At 28.3% G+C, this 26,879-nt stretch overlaps 1 protein-coding gene across 3 annotated transcripts in view; it reads right to left on the bottom strand.

The window, feature by feature from the left end:
* LOC129965626 (class A basic helix-loop-helix protein 15-like) overlaps positions 1-26,879 on the bottom strand; it is a 528,564-nt gene that overhangs the window by 485,439 nt on the left and 16,246 nt on the right. Inside the window, exon 1 of one of the 3 annotated variants that reach the window (XM_056079693.1) lies at positions 2,395-2,468. The exons of the other annotated variants lie outside the window; for them this stretch is intronic. The gene's annotated coding sequence lies outside the window, so the exon portion shown is untranslated. Of the gene's footprint in view, positions 1-2,394; positions 2,469-26,879 lie in introns of those variants that run through there. 3 annotated transcript variants of the gene reach the window in all.

The following is a 26,879-nucleotide window of genomic DNA, read 5'->3' as shown; positions in this document are numbered from 1 at the left end:
ATATTCTCTGATCAACATTGTTTGTTTTTTAATGAAGCATTTATAGACTATTTCTATTAATATTTTAGGTTGTATAAATGAAAATCAGTTCCAAGTTTGCATTCAGTGTCATATTGATGTGGTCATTAAAATACACAAACATAATTAAAAAGCAGAAATACCATGAAAATAAAATAAAAGCATTATTCAAGCTATAAATGGACTATGACTTATAGCAACTATTTATTTATGATTAATAATTCAAGACGAGGAATCGGGGGGGGGGGTACACCATCCACAATTCAGTTTTCTGTTATATGATTTGTTAGTTGTAGTTATCATATTTTTTTATTTGGAAATTTGAAAGATATCCAAAAATGAAGCTTCGAACATTATTTTTACTTTGCCCAGAAAACAAGAATTACTTTTGAGTTGCTTTATACTTTTAATATCGACGTTATTCCTGCATGAGAATATCCGTCACCAAAATTACATCTATAATATCTCTTTAAGTATATGGATATTTTGTGCATTCGGATTCCAAATTATCAAAATTGAAAAAGACACAGTGCCGAAATCGTATATTTTAATTACATCTTGTTATAAGGCCAGTATTTAAACCTGTAATAATTTCAAAATAATACGGAAAGATTATTATTAAAAGAAATGTATCCAAAAAAATGCAAAAAAACGTAGCAATGGTCAGATATTTAAAACTTTTTTTGAGCCACATCGTATTCTCTTTATAGCGATACCATTGCTTAGGAGTATAACAGTCACTAGAGAATATACTAAGAATACTTAAGACTAAAAAGACTTAAGAATGATTTTGATGAAATCATATTCAAAATTCCTTAACTACGAAACACTCTTCTATATCAAATCGATACAATGGCGAAAGTGATTTCTTTTAGATCTATTCATTAATAACCGAATCAAACTGCGGAATATCCCAAACTACCAAAACATCGACACTGAAATAGACATAGTACTAAAATAATATATTTTACAATAATATATACTGCCAGAGGGCCAATGTTTAGAACTTTAATATTTTCAAAATAACACGGTTAGGTTAATATTAAAAGAACTTATCCAAAGAATGCGAAAGACCAAAGGAATGGTCAGGTATCTAAAGCTTTTCTTGAGCCGCATAGCATTCTTTTAACAGTGATACCATTGAAGTTGGAGGACGATAGCCACTTAGACAATATAATAAGTATGTTTGACTGTTAAGGCGTCAGACAGATTTCAATGAAATCATATTCATAATCCTCCGATTACGAAACATTCTTCTATGCCAAAGTGATACAATGGCAAAGTGATTTCTTTTAGATCTAATCAATAAAAGCCAAAACAAACTGCAAAAGAATCTGGAATGTCTTTTATTGAGAGTATCTTGGGGAAAATTTTAATGGAACAACGCATTGATTAGATAACGAAAATTTAATTGTCTTAATGTCGAGATCAACGCAACATGAGGGTGCAGGGTTACAGACCACGTGTTTTTTGTTTATTTTTTTCCTCCACTCGGATACACGGACAATGTTCCTTGGAGGCAAATATCAAATTCAAAATCCTTCGATTCTGAAACCGACCCTGCAAACCATAGACAATGGAAGAGTAGCGTTTGCTGAAAATTGATTCATTAAAAATCAGAACTGTTGAAAACGAATATAGGAAGGTCGTTATTAAAAAAAGAATTGAGAGAATATTACAATAGAATTGAAAAAAATTGGCTCTTGAATCAGAAGATTCCCTCTAAACCTTTAAGATTATTTTTATTGAAAACAGGGTGTTTTTCAGAAAACGAAGAAAAATTCTTCAAGAACAGCGGAATAGCAGAAAAATCATATTATATATATTATAATGCATATATATGGTTATATTATAAATAGTTATATATTATATATATAACCATTATATTATGGTTATATAATGGTTATATATTATTATAATATGTATTATATAAGTACACATTATAAAACTTTATTGATGTCATAGACATAAAATAAGTAAATGATAGTAAATTGTGTTGTCAAACGATAGATGTACAAGCATAAAAATTATTAACTTTGTTTATTGTCTTTTCTTCTACAATTATCAGACCACATATCAAATATTACTTAATAGAGAGACTGAAAATGAATAAATTCATTCTTACCAGTATAGTTCTATCGTGATTTTATCATAAATAGCTTAAATGTCATTATATTTATGAAATATTAAATACATTTCACAAATATAATACTATTCTGTTCTCTCTCTAGTTAAATGAGGAAAAATCTAAAGACATACTGGAAAATTTCATGGAAATCTGAAAGCAAAGCTATCCATAACAAATCAAATAACTAATTTCAGAGAGATATAGTTAAAACATTTAAATTGTTAACCAAAAAACGGGAATGAACTTACGGCGCTCCGTTGTTTAAAACCAAGAATCCAACAAGGTTATCTACTGTTGCTATCAGATGCTCATCTGAAATGCATCAATGGACATTTTCGCGATGTCTTAAATAGAGGTATGATTTCTTAATTCGATGTTTCACCAACCTTGCCTAGAAACAATTGAAGGAGTAATGCAAAAGCGCTTCCATGGAAAACCAATATTTACAAAAAATATTCGCAAATGAGTCAATACAATATAAACGAATCTTTTCGAAAGGGCAGAAATTTCAACATTGCGAAAATTATTCATGGTTAACATTGAATACAAATAAAAAGTATGAAAAGAAGAGAGAAAATTCACATTAAACACGGAAATCATTAAAAGTAATAAATATTGCTCCAATACTTCATTGTCTTCAAGAAAGGAAAGTAGTAATTAATTTTTGATGATACGCTTGATTGCAATATTAGCAAATACACTTTTTATATTGATTTTAGGTAGAAATTATCTAAAGTAAGAGCAAATTAAATTTCCTATTAATAATTTCCTTGAATAATTCGTATCTAGGGGGAACTAAAATATTTATCTTTATTTCGTAATGAAAATATTAAACAAAAAATGATGAATAATAAGAAAAATAGCTTTGATAATTTTTAAATCTACAAAATAATTGAAAAAAATACTCAAAACACTGAAGACTAGTTATCGCTGCTGTAAACAAAGCAAGTGAAGATGTTTCAGCAACCTATAATTATGGAACACATTTTATATAAATAAAGCATTAGATATTGTTTGAATAAATTACCAATTCTTAAACTAAAACTTTTAAATCGATTACATAGAATTTTTAAAAATAAATTTAATTAAAAATTATCTGAATTGCTACCGTCTGCATTTCAAGTCATTTTTTTACTTAATCTAAAATTAAATGAATTCCAAATGTTTAGGGTTTTTTTTTAAATCTTAATAAGATAAGCAAGCATATTTAATTTGTAAAGACAACTAGGAAAAAACTTAATTTTTATCGATTTCGAATTAGTTAAAATTGTTCCTTATTTAAATGTATAAAAAATGTAGTGCTGTCTATTAATTAAAATTTTAACTTTAATCATATTGAATTTTGGAATTTTTAGGAAGAGAAAGTAAAAATTTTAATATAACCTGAAAAATCTATAAATGGGTATTTCTGTAAATATTAAAAGCCGAGATAAATTTCATGTAATAATAGAAGGAAATGCTCATAAATTATACCATTCGTCAAAGAATTAATATTTCGATAATCTGATTCATAGACAACAGAAAGTCATAGGCAATACTGACAATTAATTCATCCCCTTTCATTTTTTATAGATGAACTTATACATTTATTTAATATGTCCCTTTAAAAAGCAAGCATTTTGCAGATATAGATTGTCTAATCAGGATTTAGAGCCAACTAATACAAACATTTTTAAATGATAATTTTGAAAGACTCACTTCTGGCACAAATGCATTTCACCTCATTTTAAACATCTTGCATCTTCTGTCAGTAGAAGCAAACAATTCAATGCCTTGCCTGAGTGAAGTCTGCAAATCTAATCTTTTAAAATCATGATCGATCTTTTTGACATTGTTGATGCATTTGACATAACTTAAAGTCAAAAAAGAAATGAGTAGAATAAAGATGAAAAATGGGGAAACTCAAAAGTGGGAATTGTTTTGGAAGATTCCTATCGGAAGACTACCTATTGCACCGGCTCTCATGCCATGGTTTCCAGAAATGTTCTGCAGTTCTTCGTAGATCATGGCCCCCTGGAATCCAAAATGAACCTTTGTTCAAAGGGTTTGGGAGGGGGCTTCTAGCTCAAAGAGTGTGGAAATACCGGGGGATTCAAATTTTCATATCGCTATAACTTCTTTAATATTGAAAACGGAAAAATAAATCAAATTAGCCAACTTAGTGCCTCATCAAAACGAACAACATCTGTATTTAAAGATTTTTGATAACTTCAATACCTCAGAAATTAAGGGTTAAAAAATGATTTTCAAGCCCTAACTTAAATGAAAAGGACTCTACCTTTGTCTTCCAGCTTGCCGAGAGGAATTTTTGAAAACGCATTAAACAACATAATTATACCACAAAACCAAGTTAATTATATATAGTTAAAATATATATAATTAACTATACATTATTACATAGTTATTAACTTATTTCCATTGTCCAAGAATAAAAACTATTAATTTCTTGTGAATCCCAAATCATCAGTGTGAAGGTTGCAATTATTATGAATTAAATATAAATTAATATGAAGATATCCCTTGTTTTTAAAGTCAATAACTTAGTTCAATAAATAATATAAATAGAAAATAACCTGTTTGTGCATAGAATGAACTTAAATTAACTTTAAAAAAAGGAAGTAAATAATCAAACTTGTAATAGCATATAATTTTAAGAAATTTGAAAAAAAAATAGATATTTCACAGAGCATGGGATGAAATTTGCGGAAAGAACTTGTTTAATTCATAAAAAAAAAATAATAAATTTCTTTGATATACTTTATGAATGCACATTCTTTAAAGACATTTATTATATTTATTTTTCGCATTTATGTCATTTTTAATGTCTTTAAACACTCATGGACCTGAAATTTATTTCTACAGTTGATTCATATTAGAAACGTAATTAAATTTTATGATTAACGTCAGTAAGTATTGATTTTACTTGAACAAAGCATCTTATCAGATAAAAAATCGTTTTATTTCTTTAGAAAGGATTCTACTTCAGCAACAGACAATTTGTGCAATTGCACAACATTTTTAAAGCCCTTTAAATTAAAAATAAGCCGTGTTGACATTCACCAAGTCAGTTGAAATTTAATCCATGGAAAAGTGGTGCAAACAAGAAAATACATTTTCATTAATATTTTTTAAATATATTTTAGTGAATATTTCAGTAAATTTAAAGCAATTATTAAATTTACATCTTTCGAATTTCTTTATATACAGTCATATCAAATTAAAAAGGAGTAGGATTGTTTTCAAGTTTATTTATTCTTAAAACAGCATTATTAAATTTTTATTAATTATATGTGAAAGAGAAAAAAAATAAAAGCATTGTATCATTTGTTCAATTACGGTAACTGCTTTCCCATAATAGGCTACTAGTTTTCTATAAGGACAGCTAATTTCTTCAAAGATACACTTTGATTCATAATGTCCTAATTACACCAGCGTACACTGTAACACTGTAATACAGCGTACACTGTAATATGACAATCTGAGCATTTTACTGTTACTTTTTTTTACTTTGTTTTCCTCAATATGATGAAACATCATTTGACCTTAGTTTTCATTCTTTGAGCCAATACTTTGGTCTTTTATTGTTTTTTTTTTTGCTGTAATTCGTTCCACTTCCAATTTATGAGGGCTATTTGTAACTTTAACTGCTTTTTTATCTTTTCCTCAAATTTAGAATTTCTCCCATTGTTTCAAACTTCCAATTAAAGCAAAAGAACTGATTATGATACAGTTTTAGAAGGTTCTGACGAACAATAGCAAGAAGTTCAGCTCTTTTTATCTTTAAATTATTTTTTTAAAATTATTATTTCAAATTATGGTAAAATAAATATTTTCTAATAAAAATATACCTTATTCCTTTCTGTAAAACATAAAATTTTTTGTCATATTCTATTTAATTGATTAGTTCTTTTTAATTAATTATTTCCATATTTTATTGATGGTTTCTAAATATAAAACATTAATTGTAAATACCTGTAACCAAGCAGTTACTTCTAAACAAAGATTCCATGTGATTTCCATAAGAAAGAAAAGATTTCAATATGAAAAGTCCATTTTACGGCCAATTATGTAATGCAATTGAAGATACAGATTAAATTTACACAATGATCTGATTTCAGCAAATTTCCCTTTTATCTTATTATTAATTGCATACTTGTTGTCTTGAGAATGGTATTTGCAACTACAAAAAATTTTCCTGAACGAAAAAAAAATTATCAGAAATTGATAATTTAAGATTATCGATTGTTTTCTGAAAGAATTCAATGGAAGTTATGCAAAATATGCATCAATAGAGAGAATTTGAAAATTAACATTTTGCATTAATGAAAATTGTTAAATCCATTTAAGAGTTCCCGTCAAAGGTCAAGTGTTTTAAGATAAGTTCAAATAAGAAATTTCACATTTATGATGGATACTTTAAACACTCAAGCATTAAATCCTTCATAACTAATTTTTCATCGTGCGACATAAGTAAATGAAATCTACATAAGTAAATTACTATTTCCTTTCTTATGTATATATTTTATTTAAATTCTAAAACAAATAGATTCAAATGTTAAAAAATCAGGATGAACTTGCGATTTTCTTTAATTACAAATCCATTTAGGGGATTTGCTCCAGATATTTCTGTACATTTGCGAGAACTGACCTTTTCATAACGCATCGGTGATTCATTCATTCATGAAAATGGTTTACGTTTTTACTTAAATAATGCAATAAAAAAAGCTAATTGAAGCACGTTCTTAATCTCAAACTTATTTTCCCACGATAAGTTATTTGGGTAATTTAAGATTTCAGTTCAATTGAAAGGATGAGTGACTCTCCATTAATGAAAGAATTACTGCTTTAAGAAGTTATTCAGAGTTAACATAGTTTCTTATAGAATTGTGAAACTAGAAATGAATGATTTCTATTATTTCCAAAATTAATGTAATTAAGAAAAATTTGTGAGTCTTACACATTGACTTTTTTGTCAATATATATCATTTATAATATAAGTTAGAAAAATGCATAAATGTATCCAGAAATCGGAATTGGCAATATTAAAAGCAAAATGAATATCTTGGATTCCTATATGGACCACAAGTTTACTATTATTTGTTTACCACCATTTGTTTAGCACAAGGCTAAACTCAAATCCTTGAATTGCAGATGGATTACCAAGAATCTTTAAACTTCCTTTAAGAAAGAATGAGGAAATTAAAAAGAAGGGTAGAAATTCAAAATGGTAAATTTAAGAAAGAAAAAAAATTAAGTGTATAAAGAAAAATTGTGATTATCTCCATTTGATTCAAACATTTATATTCATATCTTTGGTTAAAGAAGTATTTTATTTTTTAAAATTTTGACTCAAATGAAATAAGTTTTTCGAACGTTTCATTCTTTTTCTGCTCTTTCTAATGTTGTTAATTCAAATGATTTTCAGTTTAATTTTTAATTAGAATAAAACTCTGGCTTAAATCTACATGTAGATCATCTGGAAAAGGCTACCACAATTATCACACATTGGACGAATGGAATTTTCGCCATATTTATTTAAACAGCACGAGACCTATATAAACAACAGATATTAGTAAATCAACTGAAATATCCTTTAACATTTATTTCTCCAAATCCGAGGTGACAATTAAATACTCACACTATTTTCAATTTAAATTAATTTAGTTAAATTATGATCCTGGTTTAAAGATACATGAAAACCATGTTGGAAAGGATACAGCAATTTTTATCCTCTCCGAAAATTTTAAAATGGAAGGACTTTTCTGTCCCAAATGTATTCAGCCTGAATCAGCCTGTCAGATGTTTAGTGAAACAAAACCTGCGAGAGTCGTCTCTCTAAAACTTTCTCGCATACTCCCTAATAAACTTGGGCGAAAACATGCCAGAGAACGTCTTACATGGCACTGGCGTATAAATGTTACGAAATATTAACTTTTGGGTGTGAATTTAGCATTTTTATCGAGTCTATCGTGTCATCCTTGGCGAGTTATTTGGCAATTAACCCCAATGTTAATGGCATGCGATTAATGACACGTGTTAATAGTATCCAAAAAACTAATTTGTGCTTTAGACATGCTTTTCTCGACCAGTTGAAACAAAAATCTGATACAAAACTGCACTTGTACTCAAAAAACTTCTTACTAATTTTGATTTATTTAAATCATTGCGTTTTTGAAATATCGTACTTACATTTTACTTGAAGTATAGATGGGCAGACTGTCAACCCGTTGTTGTATTTGGCTCAAAATTTGGTAGGTGTCTATAATATAAATGTTAATTTTCTGTACTTAATTATATCGTCTATCTCTCTTCGTTTCGTAACTATCGTGATAACTTATATTCGAACTGTTCGAAAAATTGACTTTCTCCGAACGGATTTTATTCAAAATTTTAGAAAAATCTGTAATTAAAAAAATTGTATATCATATTTCAACCATCTATTTCAAAGCGATTTTGTGTTACCGTTCTCAGCGACAGAAGAACATGTTTCAAATTGTATTTTTCGAACTGAGGGAGGCCTAAAACGTGGAGGTTCGTCAAAATCTGGAGTTTGAATTTTCTTACTATTACTATACTTTCTCTGTACTATATATATATGAGAATGTAAAAATTCTCAAAACTTATTTCTGAAAGTTAAAACTACAAATAAGCAATCTCACAAATACACTGATGATGATGATGATATGTCCTCGTTACCACAGAAAGAGGGTGCAGTAGCTTCTGAGGGTAAATACCCCTGAGTACCCGAGGGCAGAAGTCTGACTTCTAGCTCATATGAAGATGAAACTCACACATTCGCTTGCACAACCCCTTTTTACAGGGGGCACATTCACACACGTCACAGATAGAACACAGATGAAGAACAACTATGCCCGAACCGGGATTCGAACCCGGGTTGCCCAGATCATGGGAAAGTTGCGCTACCCCTATGCAAGGACGCAGGCCACAAATACAATAGTATTTAATTTAGTTAAACTAATATATTGGCACTGTTTAGGAATGGAACATTGCAATTTTCATTTCCTCCAAACTTCAACACCTGCAGAAAGATCTTATCCACAAAGCGTTTAAACTTTTCGAGGCCTATTTACATTGCAGTTCTAAATAATAAAACCGAAAAAAAGATAATCGGAATTTCTATCTCAAACTCAAGGCAATTAATAAGCAATCGGGGAAATTAAGAATGATAAATCATTCAAATTATCGATTAATTTGAATAACTTATATATTTTCTTTCTTGAAATTGGGACAAAGATTTCGAACCAAAATAATTTTTTTGGTAAAAAGGGTTTCTAAACCTTGTTTGAGAAAATGATAATAAAACTATATATTTTTTATATATCTTTTTCCACATTATCCGCTCACTGGTGATAAAATTTGAGCATGAGTACATGTTATGAGAATTTAAAAAATTCCGGCTATAAATAAATTTATAGTTATTCTTTTGAATGAAAAGTCAGTTTCAGAGCATTCTTTAGAATTGAGTGTATCTTGTAAAATTTCGAAAAATGTTAATTCACATCCTTATACGGTTCTAAAAGACAGATTAGAATCATATCAGATGTTGATCAGATTTTATTTAACGTGACATGCCATTCTCCTTTCAAAATGACAAAGAAGAAAATCAGAATAATCATTTATGATTATAATGATTCCTATGAAATACATGGCATAAACAAAAATGATATTCTACGAAAATTATACTTCAAGCAAATATCGCATTTAAATGCTAAATCCCTGATAATCATCAAAGAAACTGGAGTAATAATATATTTTTCATAATTCAAGATATTAGATCAATAAAATCATTTTTATTTAATTTCATGATAACTCAGATTTTTATAAAAATAATATTAAATAAAAATAATAAATGTTATTTTTGTAAAAAATTATTTTTATAAAATAATTTTATAATAATTTTTATAATAAATAAAGCAACAGATTTTTTTATTTATGCGTGTATGAATTCAAGAAACTGTATTGTGTGTGTGTGTGTGTGTGTGTGTGTGTGTGTGTGTGTGTGTGTGTGTGTGTGTGTGTGTGTGTGTGTGTGTGTGTGTGTGCGTGTTTTCTCAAGCTCTAATTTCTTTTAAAATTTGTAATTCGATAAAGAATTTCTGTTCCATTGTTGGCACCGATTTAGCTCCCAATGTAGCTCATCTTCATATCAAAAAGTTATTTAGAACTCTGTGTTATTAGTTTAAAATATTTTATTTCTGTTTCATGATTGTCGCCCTTCGGCTCATAAATAAATGAAAATAAATTGGAATTATTATTGTTTGTATTATATAAACTGTTATTTATGAGATTTCTCAAAAATACTATTTGATTTAAAGTAAAATGTTTTCATGTTTTCCGAAAACTTATTTAAGACTACAAAAAATGCTGGTAAAATTTTCCTACTTTTAATTGTTTATACCAACACTACAACCATTCAAAACTTGATTGATTAAATTTAAATACTAAAAAATGATCCTGGTTTTTTTTTTGGGGGGTTTTTTTAATACTTTACTGGTTATTGAATACAACAGTAAATAAATAATTAAAAAACTACAACCCATTTTTCAAAAACCAACACAATTTTTTCTGAACAATTTACTTATTGTTTAGGATAACAAGTAAAATGTATTATATACTTGTTTTTTTAGGACAATAAGTACATAAATAACTAAAAAAAACTACAACCATTTTTATGAACATTTGTTGGTTAAGGGGACAGTGCACTTTAAAAGAAGCCAAAATGGACGAAACCGTTCAATCTTTTTACCGTTTCATCACCAAAATATATGTTTATATTCAACTAAATTAGTGTTATAAAATGCATTGTTCAATAAAATAAATATTTAAAGGGTTTAATGACCTTTCTCAAAATGTTATTGTAATTAAATTTAAATATCTTTGAAATGATCCAGGTGTCTTAATTTTTGAAGAAATTAAATTAAGATAATGAAGATTTCTGGCAAACATTAAAAGAAAAGCCCGTTAAAAATCAATTTTAATTCCGAAAAAAAAAATTATATGTAAACTCAGTAAGTGTGCTAAAAAATAAAAAATTAGCATTTAATTGGAATTACAAAATTATATGTAATTTTGTTTCAAACAAATTTACATTGGGTAATAAGAAAAAAATAGAAAAAATTAAAAATTAAATCGTCTGAAATATTTTAAAATTTTAAGAAATTATATTATTTAAAAAAAATTTTAAGAATATATATCTCATTTTAAAATGTTTTTTAAAGAAATGAAACGTATTTATATTTTAATACATACGCATTAAAAATTTCATAATCCTGACTGAATAATTCCCAAAAGTGCCTAATAGAATCAGTCTACTGTCCCCTTAAGACAACAAATACATAAATAACTAAAAAAAAACTACAACCAATTTCTTATGAACACTTTACTTGTTGTTTAGGGCAACAAATGAGTAAACAACAAAAACACTACAATGCGGAAGGCAATAGTGTTTATCTCTTATGTTTCAAGGGCATGACTCAAGTCTAGCAGAGTCAATATGCGTGAGATGAGTGCGAATATGAAAAAGAAAACGTGGTTGATCCTTTTACTAAGCCAACAAATTACGTGTTTGTGTCAACATAATCTGTATCGAATTCTTTGAGTCGCCTGGTTATGTAAACAAACGTTCTGTGTAAAAAATCGTCTGAAATGACGTAAGGACAGGTAGCAAGAAGAAATGACTATTGCCAAGTTGTTTCAATTTTTATAATAAAACTAAATCGTTATTGTATTTGGAAGAAAATGCTCTTAATATGCTGGTATAAAAATTTTAAATAGCATATACTTTAATGAAAATTATCATCTCAAAGTTTGATTGGTACAAATGTAGTTACAATGTGTGAATTACGAGAAACGGAATAAAACATGCAATGAAACTTTATTTATTTAGGTTAATAACAAATAAAATTAATTCCCATACATTAGAATAAATTAAATACATAAATGGTATACATTAAAAAACTCACGACAAATTTTTCATATATAAATCATGTACGCAGATGTTTTTGAAATCCAACTATAACCAAAGTTTATTTATTAAAAAAAACTAAATAGAACTTATAACATAAGGATGAATTAAATTCAAATTATTCCATTCTTTTTACAAAAAGATTCGACTGAATCGGGAATACACTTCTTTTTTCTATTAGTCATCACGCTTTTCATTTTTATTTTGAATTTCTGCCTTTCAACTTAATTGTTCCAATTAAAAATATATAATATATTTCATTGAATATTAGTTTTGATTCATATTAAAGGTTTGGCGTGTACTTTACGCTTTGAATGGATAAATTTAATTACAGAATTATTGTCTATTTCTTTTGAGTACTAATTTGTAACGGTTTTTATTTAAAATTTCGTAAATGCATTTATTCTATAAAACAAATGTCTGAATATGCATTCCATTTACATTCATATAATAATTTATAATGAATAAAATGTGTAATGCTTTCTCTTCAACGAGATTAAAATAATATTGTAATTTTAATTTCATAATACAAGGAGGTCAAAAGAAAAAACCGGCTTTCCTTTTATAATCTTTGACTGCAAAAGATTACTGCTGTTTTTATAATCTTTGTCTGCTTTTTTACTAATTTGGTAGTAAGTTTCTTTGGTCGAGATTTTGAAAGATATAATACTTAATCAACTAGTTCTTATTTTGTAATTTTAGAAATTTTTATTTAATAAATTATAAAATATGCTTATCTTCTATTTCTTATTGCAATACCTCTAATGAAAAGCATTTCTCCATTTTTTCGTATTTACAGAATAATTCCATTTTTTTTTCAAAAAACAAATTGCATATTTTTAGCATTTATATATATGAAATAATTATACTGAAACCTATCTTCTGTCATAAATAATTTTTAATTCAAGAAAAAGTTGAATTTATATTTATATTATTAAACAATATATTATTTTATTATAATAAAATTTTTTATTATAATGAAAAGTTTTTACAAAGAATCTAAATTCTTCTCTTGAACATCACACGAACGGATATCAAATATATTTTTATTTATTTTTGAATGTAGTTTTTAAATGAATTTATTCGTCATTATCATTTAAGATGCAAGAAAAACTAATTATCATTTTGTTATAATTAAAATTTAAGATATTTTTTATAAAGTATCTCAGTCAAATCAAATAAATCTCTATGCATATTTTTGAATATAATTTTTAAACGTATTTATTCACTGTTAGCATTTAAGATGCAATAAAAATCAATTATCATTTTATTATAATTAAAATTTAAAATATTTTTTGCAAAGAATCTGACTTTTCCTGCACATCACGTAAAATGATATCAAATATATTTTTACATCTGTTTTTCATATAATTTTTTAAAATATTTATTCATTGTTATTATTTAAGATGCAAGAAAAATCCACTCTCCAAATTGAACTCAAATATGCAAATAAATGTTAAAACGGATATTGAAAGTCCAAAGAAAATAGATCAAACAATGATTGGATAATTATAATCCTGTGCATTTATAATATTCATTTCCTATCTGAGTTTTAATATTTCTTGAATTCAAAATGCAATCCTTCCTCTAATGAGTTGGCTCTAGGTCTAAAAATAACTGCCTTAAAATTTTATTTTAAAGATTTTACTGAGTGCTTTTCTTATTCTAATCCACTAAGCAAGTACTAAATAATATTATAATCTTAAAATGCTAAAAAATCCTTATTAGTGTGTATATAAAAATAATATGGCAAATTGTTAAGATATGCCAAAATTCCTGATTCCTAACTTTTTCACCTGGTAGCATACTGCCAACCCAACTAGCTAAAAATGTACTAAATAACCTCATAGTCTTGAAAAGCTGAGTTAGAAGAACATCATTGGTGTATAATGTAAAAATAATATGGCAAATTGCCAAGATATGCCAAAATTCCTGATATTTTCACCTATTAGTATACTGCCAACCCGCTAAAAATGTACTAAATAATGCCAGTCTTGAAACGCTAAGCTAGAAGATCATCATTAGTATATAAAGTTAAAATAATACAGCAAATTCCTGATTTCTGACTTTTTCACTTATCAGCACATTACCAACCCGCTAAGAATGTACAAATAACATTATAGACTTGAAAAGCTAGGCTAGAAGATCATCATTGGTGTATGAAGTAAAAATAATATGGCCAATTGCCAAGATATGCCAAATTCCTGATTCCTGAATTTTATATCTATCAGCACACTGCCAACCCTCTAAAAATGCGCTAAATAACAATACAGTCTTAAAAGGTTAATCTAAAAAATTGTTATTAAGGTATAATGCAAAAATAGTATGGAAAATTGCTAAGATATACCAAATTCTTGACTTTTCCCATACTGGCATACTAAATAACATCACAGTCTTGAAACGCTAGAAGATCATCATTATTCTATAATGTAAAAATTATATGCCAAATTGCTAAGATACACCAAATACCCGATTCCTGACTTTTTCACCTATCAGCACACTGCTAACCCGCTAAAAATGTACTAAATAGCATTATAGTTATAAAAAGTTAATCTAAGAAATCATTATTAATGTATATATAAAAATAATATAGCAAATTGCTAAGATATGCCGAATTCCTGATTCCTGACTTTTTCTCCTATCAGCACAATGCCAATTCGCTAAAAATGTACTAAATAACGTTATAGTCTTAAAAAGAAAACCTAAAAAAAATTATTATTAGTGTATAAAGTAAAAATAGTAGGGCAAATTGCTAAGATATGCCGAATTCCTGATTTTTTTCATCATCAGCATACTGCCACAAGCCTAAATGAACTTGAAAACAAGCGGATCTATGTTCGTACATTTCGTAACACATTTAACCGAACCCGAGACTAAAATCGACCCATTGTTTGGAGCCAATCGCCCATCCAGCATTCATTTACATGCGGTTTCGAGAGGACAATGACAGATGGATGTCCATCAGTGGCACATTCTAGAGGATGCGTGTCGCCTGCTAATGTGCACCTGTGTTTCAGGATCGACCTTCATGCCTCAGGTGTCTCGGCTCTGCCCAATTCCCTCTTAATTGTTTCCCAGCACAAAGGATGCGTAATGTACGATGAGCACAGTTGCTGTCCTGATTGGCATTTGTCAGCAGTTTTTGACACAAATTGGCGGGTGCTACCTTGTTTGAACTTGGAGTGCAGAATTCCACAACGAAATAATGCATAGATAACTTAGATGCTCAAAATATCTAAAAATCTTATCATATCTGACATGCCACCCATTTCTAAAATAAAAATTAATGATATAAACTAATTATTTAGATACAAAATGGAAATGGAAGCTTATCGTGTAAAATTATTAGTAGTCTTTGACACAGGAAACCAAAATCAATTTCTTTTTTAGATTTGCTATTGTAGAATTTCTACAATAACTAATACAATGATGAAAAGGCTGGAACTTTTAGAAGTCAATCAACATCATTTAATATCCTACTATAATTTTTCAGCAATTTTTGACACAATACCTAGATGCTACTTTATTGGAGCTAGAATGTTGAATATCACAACGAAATTATATCAGATTTGACATTGATTTTTTCAGTAGACTCATAATATTTGTAAAAGACTTATCACATGTGGTATGCTACGCATTTTTGAAATAAATCAATGACATAAACTAATTATTTAACTACAAAAAGGAATTTTTATTTTCTAACATTTTTAGCAATCTTTGACACAGAAAACCGGAGTGATTTTTTTTTAAAGATTCGTAATTGAAGAATTCCTTAGCTTTGCGATTAAAAGACGCGAGTTTCTAACACAAAATGCCGAGATGCTATTTTATTTGCAGCTTGGAATGCTGAATACCACAGAGAAATAATGAACAGATTTGACTTCGAATATTTAAGAGATTTAGAATTTGTGAAATTCCTATCAGCCGTGATATGTTAAAAATAAATCAAATAATAAAAAATGTGCAATGAAAATTAAGTACTTTAATAAAAAAAAATGGATGCAGTATATTGTTTCAAATTGCAAACATTTTTTTGACACAGATAATCAGAATTTCCTTATTTGAACACGAAATAGCTGAATTCCACAATGAAAAAGCACAACGATGTATCAACGAGTGTCCGTCAAAAATTATTGAAGATCTTTTAATATTTGGTATTTGCATGGCTCAAATTTTAACCATTCAATGAGGAATTGAAACATTCAGAAGGGATTGTTATTCAGAGATTATTTTGAGGGGAAATATTGTTAAATATACAATGCATCAAAATCATTTAATTTTATTTTAAGTTTTATTTTATTAAAATATTCTCATTTAAAATATCAAATTGACAAAATTCATGCCATGAACACAAGTAAGATTATATAAACCTCACTAAACTAACTCGACCAAAATGCCTGATAATACCGGGACACAAAATGGTTCAAGAACCTAATAATTTATTAAAAAAGTATATGTTTACAAGTAAAGCACCATATAAAAGAAAGCAAAATAAAACTGTTCAAGTTATATTTCTTAAGCACATTAATAATGAACGATTCGCTCGCAGACTCAGAAAAAAAAATACATTTCTATGATATAGTATTTGTAAATATCTTGGGCTAATTAATCTAAAATTAAATCGTGTATGGCCAATATAATTTTACAATGCTAATTTTTAATCGTATATTCGTATATTCTTATTATTTATATATACACTTATTTTTATTATTTCTTATTTTTCTATACTATATATTAAATATAGGGTATTCTATTATTGAACCAACAAATTTAAAGGGTTATTAATAGATATCAAATGAAACAAAAATTGTAATGAAACATGGAGTCGAAATTCACATTAAAAGGGAAAAAAACGCAAGCAAATTCTGAGTTTAGAAGGCATTGTCAATGAACATAATGCACACATGCAGGCGATGGATTATCCACATGCTGGTGCACTGTAGGAATCTCAATAGAGGTCATTGTTTGGCAGGAATCTTCTGTGATAATCTCTACGTGTTATACTTGTTGCCAGAACTTTTGATAGTAGCAAGGTAACTAGTTTCCCTCCCGGAAATGTGTGACATTTTTCTATAACGACGCTTTAAGGTGACGGCCAATGGTCACAACTGAGTATATCATAGCGCGGAATAATGTCGCCGCGGCAGATATCAAAAGCAAACCTGGAATTTTCGTGCGCTTTCCGGAAATCGTGTTCACTTCGTTGTAGATTGTGCAATGACGTTAGTAGTCGCCGCTTCTAACAATTCTTTATAGTATCTAATAAAATAAATTTTTTGCAGTTATTATTGTACTTTTTGTCGTTCCATCTTGACGTCAAAACCCGCGTGCGTATGCATTTCGCGACTTTCATTCTCTTTACGTGGTTTCATTTCAATTTTCGTTTCTTTTAATATCTTCTAACAATTACTCTAAATTTGCCTGTCCAATATTAAAATAACCTGTATAACCCGATCCATTATAATTAGACATTGTATAAATTTATGTTTAATTACTTCTTAATAAAATATTGCATCTAAGTTCAACATTTTAATCATAAATAAAATAGAAGGAAGTATCTCCCCTAATGATTATCTGGTCTGTTTATCATTTATAGTTAATGTAAAACTTCAAATATTTGTAGCAGTGAAAATACCAGACAATGCAACTGAAAAGTACCATTTAATTGTGGGATGTTAAATCAACAAAAGTTGCAATCAATCGACCTAAATATTATCAAATATTTTATCAGAATAAAGTAGATTTCTCTTTTCCAAGATATTCATCCAACAATAAAGAATGAATTTATTTTACTTTTCCTCTTTTCAGAATTCAGTACAAGGTGTTTTTCTTCTGAACGTGCTTTTATCAAAACATTCAGCTGCATCCATCATCTTTATATATACGTGCAAAATATGTAAATAACCCTCACACATATTTGACAGGAAGCTTAACACTTCTACTGTTCAGTGTGATCTACAACTTCCTGTATGAAACAGCTATCGCGTTGATTCATGAGCTATTTATCACAAGGTACAGTACTGCAAAACATTTTGGACTTCAAGCTACGAAGTATATTAATTCAACACTCACGATGAATTTCAAGTACATCTTTAAACCCAAAAGGATTTAGTCTCTACAATACTATGTCGATTACTGTTTAATAACAGAGGCATTGCGAATTTCTGAAAAGAAGTATTTTGCTCTGATAAATCTTTCATCTAACGAAACATGAAATTGATTTTAAAAAGCTTTAATTATGACAGTATTATTTGAAAATCAATATCCTAAAAAAATCATGAGAAGTGTAAAAGAAACTTGTGAAAAAGGAGCACGAACTGTATAAAATTTAAATCTTAATGAGTCGTATTTAAACAAACATTAATTTGATTCTAAAACGTTGTCTTGTTACAAAATATTTCTACGTAACAGTAAAGACATTTATTATAAGAAAAGGCTTTATTTTTACGTACTCCCAATAATCTTTACTAAACGAAAGAACAGCTGCTATCATATTTGTTTACAGAACTATATAAAATGTATCGTAAAGTTTTAGTATCGCGTTCATTTTTAAAATAAATTTGATTGAAAATGCAGACGATTTCATTTGCTCTTTTTTTCTTTTACTTTAATCAATGGCTTAGTCAGCAAATAGAATTCCGCTTATCAAAAAAAAAAAAACTGTTGTCCCAAATCCAACATTTATATTTTAGATCTTAGTAAATATAAAAAAATACCAATTATCGGTTAAGAAATATTATATTTGACAATTTAGAAACTTATTTCGTATCCTTAACGCTGGTAAAATAATAATTAACTTCAAATCCTGATTAATATTCAGATGCAATTATTGGATAACAGTAATTTATTTTCTTGGAACTATGCCAAGACACTCCACCTCTTCCTATTCATAGTCAGTTAAGAATTAAAATATATTGCTTTTTAAATTGGAGATATCTGAAACACATTAACACATGTTTTCAAAAAAAAACATCTTTGCAATGCATTCTAAATCTGCCTTTCATATTCAAAAGAGGGATGGATTTTAAATTATAATTACATGAGTTTCTGAATAACTGATATCTTCTTGGGAAAAAAATAAGTCGTTGATAAAAGATTCGAAAGTCTTGAAATAGAACTAAGCAACGTATCGCAAAAAATAAAGACTTTTTATTTGCGTATTTCATACTAGTGTTAAATAATCTGTAACAGAAATACAATTCAGTACAGAATAAGTGTAAATTATACATTAGAGTAAAAATATCTATGCAAATTTAATTTTTTAAATTACAAGGAAACTATTTTTATAAATCGATGTTTTGATTCAAATATGGAACTAGGAAACTAGGAACACGCATGAAAACTAGGTATTTTATTAATAGTATTGATTAGTGAAGAATCGGGAATGTCTCACCAAAACTTTCTGGTATTCTATCTAATAAAATCTCACCAAAGTTATTTTGCATAATATCTAATAAAAGCTCCCCAAAGCTTTCCCGTACACTATATGACAAAAGCTCCCCTAAACTTTCTCGTACACTATATGACAAAAGCTCCTCTAAACTTTCTCGTACACTATATGACAAAAGCTCCTCTAAACTTTCTCGTACACTATATGACAAAAGCTCTTCTAAACTTTCTCGTACACTATATGACAAAAGCTCTTCTAAATTTTCTCATATACTGTCTAGTAAATATGGCACTGAATTGTGAATCTGGGTAAAGTACGTGAATGTCATGCATGGCATTGATGAACAATACATATGAAACATAGACCTTTGGCATGATTCTAGAATTTTTACCGAATCTAGAATGCGATCCTTGGCGAATCATCTCCGAAATGCTGTTAATACATAAATACCAGAAAATAGAACATGGAAACATCTTCTTCCAAACAATTGGCACCGAAATTTGACATATATCAAATTTTAGGAATATATATCAAATTTTCACCATTTAGAACTAATCGTTTTGATTTATCATGCTTATGGATAGACAAAAAATAGTTCCAAAAATGTATTTTCCGATTCAGAGAAACCTAAAATTTGGCGATTCAGCAGAATTTCAAATTTAAATGTTTTGACAATTAAAATACTTTCATTTCGCATACTTTATACACGAGTAAGTAAAAATATAAATTACTACTCTAGAGACTAATGACGTTCATGTGAACTATATATTGTGAATAACCTTCATGCAACCATTTCGAGCCAAAACGTACTAAATAAAACTAGGCAAGTCTTTTTTCTGCTCTTTACCTCGAAGTCTTTTATAATTATTACTTATTTGACTAATTAAAAATCAACCAGAAATATTAATCACCACATAGAGTATTTTTGCCAAACAAAGTAAAAAATTAGAAGAAAAAAACTTGCTTTATTCAACAGGTTAAGTATCTAAAAAAGGTTGCTCAGTGCATTACCATAAGAGGGTCATTAATAATTTGGAAAATGTCTTAACATAATTTTTAACGATTGAAGACTGAATTATGGATTAAAAATACATGTTTGCTTTTAATTGCTTTGTGTTTCATTAAGGGAAACGGAAATCAAAACGTAATAATTCTGTGATTGAATTCATTTAGCAGTAACATTATTGATATTTCATTCCACAAAAATTTCCAGAAAGTAGGAGAATTTCAGATTTTTTTACACAAATTTTCTGAAAGATTTACAAGAAAATAAGAAATTTCCAAGAAATGTCTATCGCTCAATACTGATAAAGGAAAATTTAAAAGAATTATATATTTGCTGACGAATGTATTTTTGTAAAATTTCGAGCACATAAAAGATTATTTCTACTTTTTTTTTTTATCAAAATATCATACTGTACACCATACGCATAGTTCTATGTTAGCATCAATATAATTCATTACTAATAATTGGCTCATATTTTTAATACAGAATTCCTTCATTGAATTTGCGTTATTGGAATACCAAATCAAAATCAATATTGCAGGATTCTGTTCATAAGTATTTTATTTTGAATCCAAGAATACTTCTATATTTATATCAAATGAGATGTTCTTTAAAATTCAAATAAAACAGAGAAAGAACAAAAATAATGTTAAATAATTCATTTGAAATGAAGATTCCACTTTTATGTCCCTTTATTTTAATTAATTTTTTTACAATACCTCAATTAAAATTTTCTTCATATAAAAGTTAAATTTATCTTAATTTTAACCGAAAATTCAGAATATTTTTTTTTCATTTATACATAAAAGGGAATTCTAATTTAGAGACTACAAACAGCAGAAAGACGAAAAGTTTTTGTCACAGATCTCTACATTTTTTTCCGCGCATAAAAGAGAAAGAACATTTTTGTCAACGTTGCGGAGAATAAATATAAATGTTGAAATGCGATTCGAGCGATAATAAAAGCAGCTGTAATTCTGAAGCAAATTTAGACAGCTGTGCAACTTTGTTTTAGAATTTCGTCAGTGAGCGAATAAACAGTAAATCCAGATGTTTTAACAAAAAGCTTGTATTTTAAAGATTCTCTAATGAGACTTATGTTGATCAACAAGGCAGGTTTAATTCAGCATGGATGGGAAAATGCTGCGAGTAATTTTGGTTCTACATATAAATTCTTTTCAACAGAACATTTCTGTGATCAAAAAAATATATATGAATAATGATGTAATTTATCACATATTTCTTCATTTATTTCTTCTACATCATTATGTATATTGTTTCTTATACAATAAAATATAATTTAATCTAGGACAGTTTTATAGAATATATAATTATACGTTCAATGGAAAAAAATGAGAAGCTTAAAAGACTTATGATTAATGGTTAAAAAAAAGGTATTTGGTAAAGGTATTCAGTAAATATTTTAAAAATGAGTATAAAAAACTATAAAATTAGTATTTTTCATTTAATTTCCTGAAAAAAAATTGATGAAAAATTTAATGGATGCATCTTCCTTTATAACATGCGTACCGAGATAATGAAAAAAATAATAATTTATATGCCACTAATTATAGTGTTTAATTGATAATTATAATCTTGTTTAAAGCAAGTACACTTTAGGGAAAGTTGAATAATTCAACATTTGTCGCAAGTAATCGTCAAGCTTTACATATACATTCATATCGAATACATTTTATTATCTCAATTATAAAAAACAAAATCTGATTTTTCGTTAGAATCCTAGAGTTATAAAGTTAGATCACGTAATATCAGCTTTTTATATTATCTAATTTTATAGCTTATTCATCATTTTTGTGAATTATCAATAGAGCTTCTAACATTATATTTTTGAATAGATTTAAAGTTGAATTCCATTTAACTAAATATTTAAATTTACATACACATTCGGATGCATATACTTCCATACATATGCTTATACATATTTCATACATATGCTTTCGGATGTCTAAAAAATAAACTGATGTTCAGTATCAGATGAGGATGTCAAGAGGAATTTGTAATTAAATTACAGACTCTGCAGACTAACTTAAGGTTTTGATTTTTTTTCGAGGTGTCCGAGCTGATAGACAGTTTTCCTTTCGTTGAAGTTCTATATACTTTTTGATATCTTGTATTCTTATTCAAATTTATATTTGTTGCAGTTTATGCTTCTCACATCTCCACCCTAAGAATATGCTGTGTTGCTAGGCTTAAATAAATAAAGAAAAATCTGAGATAAGATGTCACATAAATTAAAAAGTTGTTTGATTACTTCTTGCCGATGAAGATATAATAAAAACAATGCTCATTATAGGACCTGAGCTCTCTGACATATTTCCATATGTGCCCTTATATTTCCATGATCGTTATATCTGTGAAAATACAGATGCCGAAATTACTACTCTGCTGGCTGCCTTTTAACAAAAATCTCCCATTTCACAAATTCAAGCAAAGAAATATAATCGACTGGTGCCAAAATGTTACTCAACATTAAACATACATGGCAGAAATGTTGAAAATTAGACAGCTTCTGCAAGAACGAAGAGAAGGTATCATCATTGAATAAGAATAATTTTAAATGCCTTCACTAGCCAATTACACATTCATTGTGAACTTTTTCAAAACACGTCATTTTATAACCCTCCATTTTTCCCCTCTTATATTATAGATTTCTCTTTTAAGCTGAATGAATGGAGTGCAAATCTTATAAGTACAGTTGCCTCCTTGTGAATTAAATAATAAAGATAATAGCACTACTGATTAATTTTAAGATAATTGTGGGTTTGATTGTTTAATATAACTGCCACCTGTCATTGGTTTGATAAATTTTAATTTTTCTATATGCATAAAGTACTTATTTGGGGAATTAAAATTCGTCTTTTTAAGTGTAAAATATTCTTTCTTTTCTGAAATTAAGTTCATTTTGTATTTCTCTGAAATATCAAATGAACTAAAAAGAATGTCATTTAGTTCTTTTATGCTATTTAAATATCAAACCTTGATGGACTCAACATAGATATATTAATTTCGCAAGAATTATTTCAATGAGAAAACTTGGGAAACTAACTAGTAATTCGTAAACTTCTATAAACTCCGACAAATTTTTGTTATATTCATTGGCAAAACTGGTCAACAACAATGGGTAGTGACCAGGGCCATAAAAAAGTTCGACTTCAGCCTTCAGAATGCCGGATTGTAAAAATACCGCGCATTTTTAAAAGAAGAGTAACAAAATTAATACAAGTAGAAAAATTGAAATTTCCCCCTTCAAGGCTGTATCCTTCCACTACCCATTAAATCATCCATCGAGTCAACATTTGATTATAAATAACTTGCTCCATTTTTACGAGATGGGATGCGGTCACGCATAATAATTGTCTAATATTTTTGTTTTTCTTACTTTCATCCTCTGCGCTAGACGTTTTGTCCTACTTGGTTGGGAAAGGCGATTAGTGATAAACAAAGGTTACTCTCCAATGTCTGGTGTCTTCTGGTACGGCAACACACCCATGCCGTTAGAAGAATCTCACACAGCCCGCTTAACGTAGCTTCGGAATGAGTAACGGTTTTTTTCTTCTTCACACTGTTATTTGACATTGTGAAGGTCAAGAAACTGTGCAGTGGAAAACAGTTAATTTAAATATTTAAATTTTAAAAAGTTAATTATATACATTTGATTCTAATCTGACTCAAGCTGTCAATGCTCAAAAAGAATTAATTCGAAGCTTTTCCATTTTATCTTTGTAAATTATCCTTGTGGACATTGCAATTGTTGCATGAGCAGATTTTTCGATTGGTCAAGTTGGATTAATACGGAGTTTTGTGCAATAGATGTAGGATAATACTGATATTCAATTGTACCCGATTCTTTTATACCTAATACAATCGGTAACCGATTCTTTTCTTGTAAGAATAAACCCAGGTATACGATGGGCATCGATTCTTCCACTGGCACAGAGACGATATATGATACTGATACGAATGTGTTTCAAAAAAAGAATTTCATTTTAGAAGAGGTATTGATGATAATGGCCCTGATTTTAACAATGATTAAGATTTGTTAGAAGGGTAAGAAGGCTTTTTTTTTTTTTTTTTTGATATAGTAGTTAGTTAAGGGAAAGGCGAGGATTGTCAATGGTATGTGTACCGTTACATTTAATCAATCAATAATTAAAATCAATAATGTTTAAGCAATCTAATGCAAGAACAAGCAAAATAATAAAGAAGAGGCAAGACTAATGATTTTCAGTCGAGTTATATTTAAAATTGATTTTACTTTTTTAATTATATTATATTTTTTTTCTTTCACATAATTTTAGAGCTGTGCAGAAATCATTTTAAATTTTTAAGTGGAATTTTATTTTTCTTTTTACTCCGATTATTTAATTAACAGCTGCACCACCGTTTTTGTTGGAAATGGGAGAAAACGGATAAAAAAAATGGGACTGATAGATATACAATACTATATAATGAAACACGATGACGGTCCCTAATGTAAGAGAAGAATGTCAACCCAATTTTAAACTGAAGTAAACGCTTCCGCGACTTAAATAATAGGACATAAAAGGTCAGTATTAGTTTATTAAAAAATTACTGATTCCACAGATTGGGTGCATGAAAGAAGTGACCTATAGCAGTAGCCCATAGGACAAGGAAGAAAACTTGCTCGTGTCATGAGTGTAACGCCCACAATTAAAAGTTAAAAAAAAATGGAAAAACTTATAATAAAATCTTTGCTAGTATTGGGATTTTGAATGAGATTAAAATAGAACATATAAAACACATACTTTTCGCTTCGGGTAATAGTCCATACGTCTAAATGTGGGGTTGCGTGAAGCTGTATCAACCTGATACGTTGTATTAGGTGTGCAAAGAATTAAGTACACAAAAATTATATAATCTAAGGGGATCAGGTTCTCAATATCAGGTTTTGGACTCGATTGATACCGACTGGTAATCTGCGGACCTCATTTTTCACACACACACACACACACACACACACACACACACAAGCGTTGATTTCGATTATACAATCATACTGCACTGAAAAAAAATGAAGATTTAATAAAATTATTACAAATAGAAAAGTTACAAAAATTTTAATAGTAGTTTTTCTATTTCTTTTTAACTTTTGCTTATGGACGTTTCACTCATGACACGAGTAAGTTTTCTTCCTGGCACAATAGGCTACTACTATAAGTCACTTCTTTCATGCACCCAAACTGGGGAATCAGTAATTTTTCAATAAACTAATACTGTCCTTTTATGTCCTATTATTTAAATCATGAGAGCGTTTACTTGAGTTTAAAATTGGGTTGCCATTTGTCTCTTACATTAGGGACCGTCATCGTGTTTCATTATATAGTATTGTATTTCTATCAGTCCCATTTTTTTTATTCATGGGAGAAATCCCATTTCCAACAAAAACGGTGATGCAGCTGTGAAAATTTTTATTGATGAGAAATGGGTGAAGTTTCTAGTAGATACAAAGATCACTGATCAGAAGTCATGTCTAAAACAGATATGCGAAATATATCTGCCATTCTAATCAACAACGTAAATATCAAGAAAGTATTATCCCTAATGTTAATTAAATAATCGGAGAAAAAAGAAAAAATAATTAATTTCCCCTTAAAATTTTAAAATGACTTCTACTCAGCTCTAAAATTATGTGAAAATAATATAATTAAGAAAGTAAAATCAATTTTAAATATAACTTGACTGAAAATCCTTAGTCTTGCCTCTTCTTTATTATTTTACTTGTTCTTTCATTAGATTGCCTAACATTATTGATTTATATCAGTATAAATAAAACCATTATTTGGGCATTTTTTCCATATTTATTTAGAAAAAAAACAATAAGCCGTCATAAATGAAGTCACTGCTCTCATTCATAAACATTAAGAGAATATTTGCCAAGGAATTTTGTTTTTAATTTAATGACTGAAAGTCAAAATCCATCCAACACATGATTGGTGTTTAAAGAAATATATGAAGTCATGCACAGCGCAGGATGGGTAAGATATGGTATAGGATCATCCTTGATAATACTCACCTTTATTTTAGTACATATTACAAAAGTATTTGGTAATATGTGCCAAAATAAAATGAAGTCTTTTTTTTTCATAGTGTTCAGTCACAAAAGCTTGCAAATGCACACACATTAACATGAATATAATGTACTGCCTACAATTGAACAGATTTCACACATGCAATCCTTTTATATATAAACCCGGCTGATTTGCAAAGCTGTTTTCAATAAGGTTGTAAGTTATTTAGTTTTCAATAAATTCATACAAATTAAGATATTAAGCAAAAAATTTAAATACTAAAATAGTAAAAATAACTTTTT

This window comes from Argiope bruennichi, chromosome 1, assembly GCF_947563725.1.
Source record: "Argiope bruennichi chromosome 1, qqArgBrue1.1, whole genome shotgun sequence".
Taxonomy (NCBI): Eukaryota; Metazoa; Arthropoda; class Arachnida; order Araneae; family Araneidae; genus Argiope; species Argiope bruennichi.
Note: the sequence above shows the minus strand (reverse complement) of the source record. Positions and strands in the feature narration are given on the sequence as shown.